The sequence below is a fragment of the Ostrinia nubilalis genome, chromosome 8 (genome assembly GCF_963855985.1).
Source record: "Ostrinia nubilalis chromosome 8, ilOstNubi1.1, whole genome shotgun sequence".
NCBI classification, from domain to species: Eukaryota; Metazoa; Arthropoda; class Insecta; order Lepidoptera; family Crambidae; genus Ostrinia; species Ostrinia nubilalis.
This window is the reverse complement of record NC_087095.1, coordinates 13,659,394-13,673,237: the sequence shown is the minus strand read 5'-3', so window position 1 is coordinate 13,673,237 and position 13,844 is coordinate 13,659,394. Positions and strand designations below refer to the sequence as shown.

Genomic DNA, 13,844 nt, shown 5'->3' with positions numbered 1-13,844 from the left:
GACCTTACAGGTGAAATAAAACGTGTTGTTTTCATGATATTCCATACGATCATACTTATCTTAATACTTCACAGAATGGAATTGTCTTCTTAATCTGGATTTTCTATATCATGCTTTATAAGGTTTTTGAAGTTCGTTCTTCAAATTTTAAACCAAACGGTACACGCGTAAAATACAATATCTCAAAGTTTTATTTTTATAAAGTGTCTTAATCTGTACAAATAGACGATTAAATAATTATATTTTATTGTATTTTAAGTATCTTGTTCGATGATACTGAATAAACATTTCTTTCTTTCCTTTTACAAGCTTTAATTTAAGTTGTTACCTTTAGAGTAATGACTTTCTGTACGAAAGGAAAGCTAATTTTGACTACAAAGGCGTGAGAAATCTAGATCCTTAATCAGTTTAAGTCAATGGCCTGGGCATTGTCCCTAAAATATCAAAAGGTCCCTGAAAACGGAAAGGGATATTACATCAAAGCTATAGAGTTATCCGAACAAATTTTCACGAAAATTGTAGAGATTTCGCACTCGTATCCGAATAAGTGCAATGTGCAAGTTATGTTAACTTATGACCTTTTAGTTTTTTTTCTCCTTTTGTTTGAAAATTGCATTTTGAGAGACAATGTGACAGTCAACATGAATGCCAACTAATTTTCCAACATGATATTCGCTGTTCATAATAATATATAACCAATTTTCCGTTATTATTCACATTTTTTTTATTTTGACAACACACGTTACGTACCTACGTTAGTTCAATCGTTTTGAAAAGAAGTAGCTACGAGTATCAATTTAATTTTGCTGACTTTTTACTTAATCTATGATGATTAAAAATGTTAAACAATTCTCTGCAGTCTCTACTATTGTATTTTACAAGTTGTTTAATAATAAAAATTTATAAACTAAGGTGAAGGATTTATCCTACAAAGACAATAATACGTTTATTTCGTTTCATTGCCCTCTCTCAAATATTACAAAATCAGTTTGATGCTAGTTGTAGCAACTTAGCCTATACATTGCTTTAGAAAACATTTCCAATTACTAAGTTATCTCGCTGAAAATCATTAATTTAAATTCAGTAACGTCTGCTAGGCCCAAATATTATTATTTAACAAAGCTGTATAATTTCCATAAGCATATTCCAAGCACTTGCGAATAATTTAACGAACATCTTAAAATCATTATTCTGCCGAGGTTTGCTAATCCAAGTGGATAATATTCAACAAGCAAGGAAAGTTAGGTCTTAGTTTTTGCTCCATCATAACATCATTAAGGCCCGATACGACCAAACTTTTATCCGATTATACTCCTGGTATAACTGGCACATTGGCAGTTTCAGTATTAGAAATATGTCACTGACGATTTATTCTGAGATTAATAATTACTCTTGTTTGGTCGAATCCACCCTAAATAGCATAAAGCTTCCTTGATAAAGTTTAAGATACAATTGCGTGATGTTTTCACAGAGTTATGTCTAGTTACATACAAAGCGATATAATATAATGTAGGTAAGGTAAGCGAATGATACCTATTACAGAAGCAGATGAAAGCCGATCATTGCTATTTGCTACAAGTATCTGTAAAGAACTGGACGAAACAAGATCTTATCAAAATAAATTGAACGCAATCAGCCAATGTTTACTGTGACCACAGACGAAAACTTAAACATCTGACGATATTAAAAGTAAAGTTATTAGGCTACCATGATCTTAATTCAAATTCCTATCAAGTCAAGTTCAAAGATCCTATCGTCCCAAACAAACAATGCTATCACGTCAATGGCTTAATCACCGTACTCGTAAATGAACATGCGTTTGTCGGTCAACAAATTATTGACCCTCTGCGCGCACGCTGGCCGAGCGCCGTATATAGTGGAGTGGGAGGCGTGCGCTCGACAAAGTGAACTCAACATTCGCCGCGAACACACGTACTCGTACAACTTTCAGACAAAATGTATACCAACCCATTCGAGAGAAAGCACTCCTCGCTCCGGCAGGCCCTTGACCGCTTCATCGGCGAAACCCGGCTCAGCTTCAAAAAGAAAATCAACATGGCCAAGTCGAAGAGTTCGTCCAGTGCGTCCTCGGTTTCATCATCGTCATCGTTCTCGTCGTTGCAATTCAAACCGAATTCTAACGGGAAGAGGTGAAGGACTGTGTGATGTGTGTGGTTACCAGTGATCTCGAAACGAGCGCCACTTTGAAAACAGGTTGGTTTTCCTTTTGTTTTTATATTAATATCTTAAGCGCGACTTATCAAGAGCACCTAATTAATATTAACATGACCTTTCACGAGTAATGAATGTATAGCGTGAAAGTTTTTATCTGACGTTAATTAATCCTAATTCACTATTAATTGTTTCGAACATAATCGCTTGCGAGCTCTTTCTAAGACGGGATCAGGGTCTTCTGGGAAATTAATTGTCCTGTTGCCTTCTCTACTTACTCTTTAAGCTACTAATTTGTATCAATACGGTGAATAAATAATCTGATATTTCACACTTACTACTATACACACGAATTTGTTAAGTATATAGTCTCGAAAATGAGGAAACCTTTGTCATAATTTCAAATTAAATATTCAAGAGTCCAGCTAAAATCTTCGAGCTTGTCATATCTTTAGATTTCTCAACTGCATGGGCGGCCTTGCCGGCCCGACAATATCACATTAGATTTAAGAAATTCATATTTTGCAACGCCAAGTTTAAACTGTGAAATATTATCAGGAACACCGCTATATCGCAACGTAAGCGATTGTATTATCAACATCGGATGTGCAATGTTAGATGTTTTGATAGAAAAGTTAATTCAACACTTTAGTATCGATTTCTGTAACTTGTTGATGATAAATAAGCATTTGCATTTCAAAACCTTGATAATGTAAAAACAGAATGTAACTTTAAACTTTTGACTTAAGTAATTTGGTAATCCTAAATATCAAACATACTATGATTAATATATTCTTTGACTGAAAAAGAGACTTAGAAAGTAGATAAAGCAATGTGGATAATTTAAAACATGACAAAACTTTATTTAAACGTCAACAATTATAATGTTAAACTTATTAAATCAGTTTTGTAACTGTTTCAAAACTATTATAATCATAATAATAACATCGTAAATTAAACTATTTAGGTACCAATATCAACATTAAATCCACTGCTTTATAATGGTATGCAATATGCCGGATGCTAACACCTCTTCAACAATGTTTTCTAATTTATCCATCAGTGTCTCTTGACAGTTTGACTATGTAGAATAGAATACTGCCGTGCTAGCGATATCAGCAGTAACTCCATTTTTTGGCAACACTATAATGAGCTCTATTTCAGATGAGCTGACAGGAGTTTTTAACAGCAAAATATTGGAGTTACTGCTGATATCACTAGCACGGCAGAATATGTAGAGTTAGATTCGATTGTACAAGAGTTTTTTTTTGCAAGCTAGCTACATATTTATTGCCACATATTTTAGCTTCATTCATATGCAAATCCACGTGACTTGAGCCAGTAGCGAAGCAGTCATGATCTTGAGTTGATAACGAATGTTATAACTCTGTTTACTTGGACTATGTTTAAGCTAAATCTAAAATTCCATTCTAAGCATTATCTACTTAGATGTTCTATAGTTTGCTTGACTAATGCCCGTTTTCACCATCAATCCCTAATTTTTAATTGACCCTTATGAAAACAAAATTCCTGTTAAGTATTACCATATTAAAATTTGATATTGATGATGGTGAATGTGAATGGTGTATAAATAACTTAGCCTAAGTATTGTACAGAGTGACAGGCTTACACGTGGTCGAAACTAAGAAAGTTCTTATGTAACCATTGCGGAAATAGAATCGACGACCTTCCCCACTCAGGCGTCTTCAACCTTGTGCAGTTTAATATCGGTAACTAAAAATATTCTACTAATTATGTGTCTCCGTTGTCCTCAGGCTGAGTGGTGCGACCGGTCGATTGACGTCATGGCTGCGCCGACGCCACAGAAAATGGACACCTACCTCCCGTCAATTTGGAAGAATCATTAAATAAACGTATCATTAATCGCATAATTAATTTGTTTCATTTCTACACACAATGTGATGACACTAATGACCAAATGTTTACCGATAAACGTGGCTAATTGAAGGAAAAATATCGATTAAATCGATTGTAATTAAGTATTCTAGGATGTTGTGCTGACCTCAAACGTGTAGGTGGCATGTACAGTCACGGAATGAAAAGGTTCGTCAGTTTTCAAATTGATTCCTTCAACGAATCGCGAGCACATATTACCTTTTGAAACTATGTTACAGAATAATCTCGAGTTAGACAAAATAATCTTTAACTGTTCGTCAGTAAAGTTCAAAATTATTCAGATAAAAGTTGTTTGACGATTTAACTTGTCAAGAAGATTATTATGATTGATAAACTAAAACCTTCTTGTTGGTTCAACCTGCCATTATTGTTTCTATTAAATAAAAAAAACTATTGTCAATTGGTCAGTGTCATCATTGCATTGCACTAATGGGATAGAAAAATAAACAAGCAAAACCTTATTCGTTAGCTTAACGTCATATTTATTTAAATGTTAGCAGCACTGTTTCTTGCACTGTTATGTTGGCAGGATTGACTCTTACAGTACCTATAGTCTTTTTCACGTAAGATGATTCGTATGACGTTTCGAGTTTGAAAGTTATAGAGATGTCACATAACTAAACCATAGCGATTTATCTATCGATTTTTTTCTAAGAGTTAGTAAAACCTACTTTTAGAGAAATATTTTTTATAGGTGTTATTTAACAAAAAACATGTTACAAATATTATTGTAACATGTTTTTATTGATAATATTCAAATTCCATAGACTTCATGTTAAAAAAAACGATTCCTAAAAAGTACTGGTTCTATTTCTTTAAATTAAAAACTATTAATTTATTTTCAATGCGTTTATTAAAGTCAACAATCGAAAAATATAGTTGATTTTTGTGATATTTTTAATAACTAAGTATTCACAACAATCGATTAATGAACCACGGAAATAATCGATTTTGTTAGACAATAAATACCCCAGCACTAAATCTATTCCGTTTCACACATTGCGGACATTAAATAAAAATATTTTTACATCGTATTTAATAAAAATATAATCAATAAACTCAGATTTTACTATATATTTCAAGACAAGTAGTTATTTTTTTTAAATTATATTGCTAATAAAATACAAATATTTTTTCAAGAATATTCTGCGTATGTAGTATGCGTAATATGGATAACCTTGAAGTGTCATACGGATCATCTTAGGTGAAAAAGACTATAGTGCAAGCGAAAACCGACACTAAGGTGACGAACCTTTTTATTCCGCGACTGTACATTAATAATATTTCCTTTAAATCGTATAGACACAATTAAGAGCAATAAAAAGCAGGTTTTACACGCGGCGGAATAGTCCTTGTAACTACGGATGCTGATATACAGCTACATACTGACATATAATAAGTAATTCTTCAACAAAAAATTTCATTTTTTGTATGCAATAAAATAGAGCTCTACAAAAGTCTAAAAAACACTTTAGAACTGTGCTACGTTAAATGTCTGTAGCCATTTCATCATGAAAAGAGCTTTCTCTTATTATTTAAGCGTAACAAACTCTACACGAACAACCATGTTTAGAAATTTCTCTATACTCGTAGTACACGCTACATCATGTCATGTCTGGGCAGTTTAATTTGAGATCACCATTATTACCTAAGATGTAAGTTTGCATTATGTACCTACTATTCCAAGAAATCACTTCTGGTGTATTGGTTTCCGAATCAATAAAAAACGGAAGGTCAATACATACTTGTACGCTTTATCAATAAAAAAAGTCAAGAAAAAGCTGTCAAATAAAGCACTTCGTACATTAGGCAATCAACACTATGATACTATCAAAATAGTTAATGAATTTATGTAACATTAGGCAAATCACAGACATAAGAAAGCTCTTATCTTATCACTAAGGAAAGTCCGATAAAATTACGAGCTAAAAATTAAAACTACTCGTAGTACCTGCTACATAGACTTCGTGTGACGCAGCGATATTTCAATGAATAAGTTTAAAAGTAAAGGGTGTGGCAGTTGTTGAAATATTTAAACAATTTGCATATTACTCCTTTAATCTTAGCATTTATAACCTTGACCTTAACTTCGCGTTAACGCGTATTACATTTACAGAACATGTAGTATATTATTTATTATGATAGAGCTATTAATCGCCAGTCTCTACGAATGTACGTCACATTGGAGCGATCATTGACACATCTACTACCATACAGAGTTTTGAAATTAACCCAATTTTTAAATTAAGAAGATAAATTGAAAAGTTTCTGTGTAAAAAGTATGCTGATTGGTAAGAAATTGCATCACAATATAGTTGGAAATAAATTAGATAGGTACCTACTAAGTATATACCATGACAATTCAAAATAAATAAGATACCTACTATGACAACGCATATTTATGCCCGAAACATCTAGGAAGAGAGTTGAAAGTAGTTAAAAAATCGCTCTTATAACAAACTTTAGTTATCAGATATTTTACAAAACAGAAAAGAGATTAAGCCATTTCAGACTATACTTCAATACTTGCAGTGTTTTGCCATCAGTAAAATTAATTACTGTCATCAGAATACAAAGGTGTTATTACTAAGAGAGAAGTAACGTAATGAACTGCTTTGACGTCACTTTGGAAAACACGCGTCTAACAGTCAAGTTATTCTATACCTACCTAACCTCGTGTTTTAACACGCTTATACTTAATTGATTTAGGGTGGATTCGACCAAATAAGAGTAAATATTAATCTCAGAATAAATCGTCAGTTTTAACATTATTTCCTACACTAAAACTGTTAATGTGTCAGTTATACCAGGAGTTATTCTCGGATAAAGATTGGTCGAATCGGGCTTACTAATAGAACTTAAATGATAGATTGTTTATGTTAAACAGCATAGAGACCCGAATCCAGTAATTCTCAACTTGGCAATGCATATGATGATGAGCGTAGAAATCAATAACTTGAATGCAACTTATTTAGCTCATGCAACTATTGATGAATGTAAATAAATGGTTTTGCCAATCTGACTTTTAGGATAATCTTATTTTTAAAGTACAGTCTAAACTCATAGGCTATGTGCAGCTATGGCTATGGCACTTCAGTACGAAGTAGAAACACAGAATGTTGTTCTTAACGTACGAGTAACTTTAACAACCTTCTTAAAAACAACGACTTGCAGACAACGACAACGACTTTCTCAGGGAATAACTCAGTCTTAAATAAAACTATATAAACGCCTTTATTAATAAACACTGAAATAATTATTAAGTAAAAGTGAATATTACTTAAAATAAAAGTAAGTATCATGTTGGAAAATAAACTTTCCAACTCACGTAGAGACATTAAAGAAAATTCTTCAACTCAAAAAGATTCTGTAACATCTGGTTGTTAAAGGTAAATCAAAATTATAAGGATATCCAAATTGCAAACGTTCTTTAGTAGGAGTTGTTACTAAATCAACTGCAAGTCTAATGAAAGAGGGTCAAATGCAGTTTGCATTAAATCATTTCAGATGAGTAACTTCCTCATTCGAAATACTAGCCAGGATTGTGCCTTTCTCTTATTAAAGATATCAAAATCGATAAATCAGATTTCTCTACCAATATTGTCTGGTTAGGATTTTTGTATTGAAAACATTTTAGCATATTGTATTGTAGAATTTTGTAGCGCTTTTTCGCATAATCAAATTTGAAATGAAAGTTGCTGGTTTTTATACCTACACCAACCTAATAAAAGAGATGGTTATAAAATTTTGAATTCCCAAGACCCCGTATTTTTTAATCGTTTGAGTTTCTATTAGTTTAAGAATTTGCACAAAAATCATGTTACATAATATTAGATTTAGGGTGAATTCGACCAAAAAGAGTAAATATATTAATCTTAGAATAAATCGTCAGTAAATCGACATTTTGACATATTTTATTTCCCGTACTGAAACTGTCAATGTGCCAGTTAGGTATACCAGGAGTTATTCTCGGATAAAAGTTTGGTCGAATCGGGCCTTAGTGTGTAATTTGGAATTAAAATACATAATTCAAAGATACATCTCCAAGATTTACAATGATGTCGGTACTCTGTTCAATCGTAATTTTTCCTATCATTATGTTTAATTGAAGAACGTCAATGTAAGTGCAACAACAATAATGGATTGTTATAAATGTTGACACAATTATATGCAACAACTCATCATCATTAATAAAATTGGTCTGGTAGAGCTGCTTTAAAATGTTTATAACCTAAGCAAGCACATTTATGATTATTAACTGTAGATTAAACTGCTATACTTAGTGGAATATTCGTGTATTATAAATAGCAATATAATAATAACTCCTTATCAATAATGGAATATGTAATAGGAAATACCCCTTTGTTCCTACGGGAAACCACACCCATAGAAATACCCAAAACAGGACAAAACAATCCACATGCACGTGCCTTGGACTTATACGTAGTTTCAATTGTTGTAACTTGTAGCTGTTAGTTACTAGTTTTAACTAGTTTCATACGTAACTTAATTGTTTTAACAGTAAAAGTTTACCTTTAACTTAACCTTTTGTTACTTTGAGACTCGCTTTGTTTTTGTTTTGTTTATGTCTTATTTACTTTCTTAATGCTGTGCTGCGTCAAAATATTAAATTAAATAATGTAAAATAATATTTATCTCATTGCAAGTGAACTATGTATAATGTTCCTAGGAGAACAAAGTCTTTAAGCTTTAGCTAAACCACCTTTCATTAGATGCAGGCCAGATGAGCTTACCCATTGTGGGTAAAAAAATATCAGCAAAAAGTAAATCCTTTTAAAATAAACCTATTATCCTCTACATGCGTCTCTCGGCTTGACATTTATTTTTTATGGATTTTAATTAATGTTACGGATTATCTACCAGTGAAAGTCCCTTCAAATTCCAGTCATTTAGGAGATTAGCTGGAATGGACAGAAAAAAAATAATTGGTTCTTTTTTCTGTCGAAAAATACCGCACATCTTTTTAATGCATTTAGTAAAATCTTATCTTGACATATGAAAGAGACACATCAGTCTTATTTATTCGTATTCATTTACATAACTTTCAAATTATTGACATTTCTTTGATTAGAAAGAAAGCCACTCTTACGTAAGTAAACTAAACCTAGGCGCATACCACCGACTTTTAGTCGGCCGATAGTTGGGCCCGATTCTAATTTGTATGAAGAATCAATCGGTGTAATGTGCGCACTTTCATACATCTCCATACTGATGAACAGCCCGACACAACTATCGGCCAACCAAAAGTCGGTGACCTGCGCCTAGGCTTAGAGTGCTCAAAATTAAATTGTTCATACAAGCTTCATTTAATAACATACTTTATAAACAGAAATATCTGTACCATATTATTTTGGTATAAGAATTTTTCGTTCTCCCATAGGAGTCCATGTAGAAACAAAAATAGTCAAATAATGTTAGAAGAACAGAAATCTTTCTATTTAATTATTTTTAATTATTATATTTATACTACTTTATACTAAAAGTATAAGAAATAAGAATGTAACTATTTCTGATTTACTAGCTTATTATTACTGGGCGCAGTGAAAATAATAAAGCAAGTTGCATGAAATTAGTCAGGCACTAATTGAAAAGTAGGTATCCCGGAACAAGCGCAGGTGACCTAGCCGTTGTCTAGAAACTTGACGATACGAAATGAGAACTCGATGGAGAGACTGGTAGAGCACGCGGTCGATCGCCAACTCGCTGGATAGACGCCATCACAAAGGCTACTGAGTCCAGCATGGTCCAGTGTACTTGCGACGCCTTTAACCGTCAGAAATGGAAGCACATCGCCAGGAGAGCTACCCTCGGAGATGACATCGAACACCGAACTCTGACAAGAGTGCCCGATTAAGAAGAAGAGAAGAAGTTATTCGTAAGTAAGTAGGTTAATAAATGTCCAACTGTAAAATTTTCAGGCATAAACATAAGTACATCCTAAGCGTACTCGTACATCAATAACTGTTACAGATTAATATTCAATGAACATTCTAGCGAGCGCGGCTCAAGGCCGCGCGGGCGCATCGTTTTCCACTCGTTACAAAACACGTTAGACCGGTGGGCTGGTAAACAATGATTTGTAATGACGACGTTTGCAATCCCGTATTCATTAGCCGCACCTCCTTTTTAATACGGTTGAAATTCAACTAATTTATTTTTAACTAAGAAGAACATAGTTATAATGTTCTTAGCGTTAGGAGTCACAAATAAACGAAAGAAATTACGATAAACAAAAGAATAAATTACAACAGTAAGTTCTTGACATTTTAATTGTAATTACTTAAAATAAGTGAATATTTTACCAACTTTTTACAAAATCATCATATTCAATTATTTTTTAATTCTTATTTTTCATCTTATTTAATTTTTATTATTGTTCAACTAACATAGGTGTTTTAAGTGCAATTTTTACTAACCAAAATGAGTCCTGGTTACGTAAATAAGGAATTACTATTATTAGTATTCATTCATAGTAAATAAGTTATTATTAAAGTAATAAAATAATTCTACGTTTTATTTTGAAAATGTACCATTTAAATAATTACTTAATTATTAATTTTGACAATCACAAACATTAAAAATTACAATGCAGAGCAATCTGCGCAATCCTGATCTTGGATTGGCTTAACGATATCGGTCTTTTCCTCCTAGATTCCTCGCTAAAACTCATTCCTCTTAAGTATCGACGTCAGACAACAAACCCGAAAACCAGAAGGTACCTACTGTATCATATTCACAGTGTGGACCGTTATTGGACGTCAGTCCACCTGTGGACGTATGTACTGGTCATCAGTACATACGTCCACAGGTGGACGTCCAATATCAGTGACGAAGTAAATTCGATGATGTCGTCACTAAAATCAGTCTTTAATGGGTTATCGTCAAAGAACAAACCCAAAAACCAGCAAATACTGTGAATATGACCGGTTACATACGTCCACAGGTGGACTGACGTGCAAATAACGGTGACGATGTAAATTTTTCGATGATATGGTGAATGTCCGACCACGACCATTGGACTTTGGTCGAGCAAGTAATTGTATTCATATGCGAAGGCGTATTAAAGATTATTAAAACACACACATGGATACTTTATTATTTTCAGTAAAGAAATTATTTGATCATGACTTTCTAATAGTTGTTTTTTATGTTCAAGTTAAGCTCAAAATCTTTGAGAATTACGAAGATTCATACATATTTTTTATGATAAGTAAGTTTACTATTTGGCCACTTATCATGTGAGCTGTTACTTAGTTAGCTATTCGTACTTGCCGATTACTTATTTCTGTTTCAAAAAATGAAAATGTATGTACTTTAGATCGAATAAGTTAACGTTTAAACTTCGACGGTTTATAGACATTATTGACCGTCGATATCACGTTCACCTTTGTAAGGATCACTTCACAGAAACAGTCACAAAAAGGACACAGAGACGAAAAAAGTTTGAAAAAGTAAACAGTACCCCTGAACTAGTCTATTTTTAACTATAAAACTAGTTTCATTTGCCAAAGTCTAGGATTTCTACTAATCACAGTTTAGAAACTTGTTTCAGGTTAAATTGAGTTTCGAATCTAGATCTAAAATTCTAATCTAAATGAACTATAAATCTTACTCTAGACTGGCAGATTAGTTACAACTGGTCTACTTAGTTACCTATGCTATAAATATCCTGGTCTGCAAAGTTTAAGATTACTTTTTAAGGTGCTACCTGGTAAGGAAGGATACTACATTTACCAAGTTGCGTTCATCGTCATCGTTACCAGCGTCTCGAAGTCTATTGACATAGGAACTTCACCCATTATGAATGAAGCTGGTTAAGCTTTGGACTTTTTCTCACATCGGGTCTTATAACCGTATCCAAACTATTGGGGGCCACTGCACTGTGAAAATTCTATCTGAAATCTGCAAGATAAAGTTTCTTCTTTAATTGCTAAGTTTTTAAGCATATTTACTTACTATGTAATACATATCCAGAATACCGTTCTTTAAATGCCTGTTGAAACAGCTCTACCTGTCCAAAACCTAAAATTCCATCATTTACAAGATCCTATTTCTTACATTTTTTTTACTAACCAAACCTGTTAAACGAAAAACCCCTTACGTACGTCATTCGTAAGAAAACCTTTTCTCGTGACACAGTTACTTATATCCTTTGTCAATAACCTTTGTCAACAATGGTAATTACGACGATGACTATTGAAATAAACTTACGGATCTCTGAAGTAGGTATTCCCCACCTGTCATTAACAATGACCATAACCGATGTTTGTAGTATCTATGATGATGTGGTCTACTAAGTAATCATCATTACATCCGTGATACTATAGGTCCGGTCGTTGTAGGCCTTTGTCCAGCTGTGGACGTCTAAAAACAAGTAAGGGGTACGTCATTTAGCTGACGAAAGAACTACTTTTAAAAATCATCGTCATCATCATTTTAGCCATAGGACGTCCACTGCTGAACATAGGCCTCCCCCAATAATTTCCAAAATGACCGGTTGGTAGCGGCGTTCATCCAGAGCCTTCGTGCTTCCTTTATGAGGTCGCACTTTTATAATGCACAAACATAAATTCAATATGAGGGAATTTTCAAGGTACGTCCCAAATATAGCTTGTCCTATCAGATTGGTACAAAATATCGGCAGGTAAACACCATTTAAACTACATACATAGATATGACGTAATCTATACTTATAATAACGAACAAATTTTCCAAGAACAAATTTTTCAAATTTTATTTTTTTCCAAGAACGCCTCGTTTTGATAACTGCACTCTCTGAAACCCAAGATACAAGCTATACTGCTTAGTTTGGGTCTCACTGGTAAATATTTAAACATGTTAATATCTAGTGCATAGTTTAAGTACATTGTTATTTAAGTCAAGAATATGTACCTATATCTTTTTTGGAAATAAAATATTTATTATTATTATTATTATTATTAATAAATCTGTAGAGAGGTCAATTCTGTACATGAAATATATTTTCAAAATAACTATCAGGGGGTGATTAGTGATCGATACTGATGCCAAATATGCAATCAGTAAAATTTTTGTCTGTCTGTCTGTCTGTCTGTCTGTATGTTCCTTATAGAAACAAAAACTACTCGACGGATTTTAACGAAACTTGGTACAAGTATTCTTCATACTCCTGGGCAGGTTATAGGATACTTAGGAATTCCCACGGGACGGGAATTAGCGGGAAAATCCTTTTGTATGAAAAATCTAAACCGCTTAAGTTAGACGCTTGAAATTTGGCATGCAGGTACCTTAGTAAACTTAAAGCTTAGTTACAACAGGATATTGCAAAATTCCCACGGGAACGGGAGTAAGCGGGAAAAAACATTTGTATGTAAAAATCTAAACCGCGTAAGATAGACTGTTGAAATTTGGCATGCAGGTATCTTAGTAAACTTAAAGCTTAGTTACAATAGGATATTGCAAAATTCTCACGGGAACGGGAGTTAGAGGGAAAAAACATTTGTATGAAAAAATCTAAACTGCGTAAGATAGACTCTTGAAATTTGGCATGCAGGTACCTTAGTAAACTTAAAGCTTAGTTACAACAGGATATTGCAAAATTCCCACGGGAACGGGAGTTAGCGGGAAAAAACATTTGTATGAAAAAATCTAAACCGCGTAAGATAGACGCTTGAAATTTGGCATGCAGGTACCTTAGTAAACTTAAAGCTTAGTTACAACAGGATATTGCAAAATTCCCACGGGAACGGGAGTTA

At 33.2% G+C, this 13,844-nt stretch overlaps 1 long non-coding RNA gene across 1 annotated transcript; it reads left to right on the top strand.

The window, feature by feature from the left end:
* Positions 1-1,633: 1,633 nt before the first annotated feature.
* Positions 1,634-4,064, top strand: LOC135074238 (uncharacterized). The gene is made up of 2 exons (XR_010257782.1): positions 1,634-2,214; positions 3,948-4,064. It is a non-coding gene; the product is annotated as an uncharacterized LOC135074238 (long non-coding RNA).
* The last annotated feature ends 9,780 nt before the right edge of the window (positions 4,065-13,844 follow it).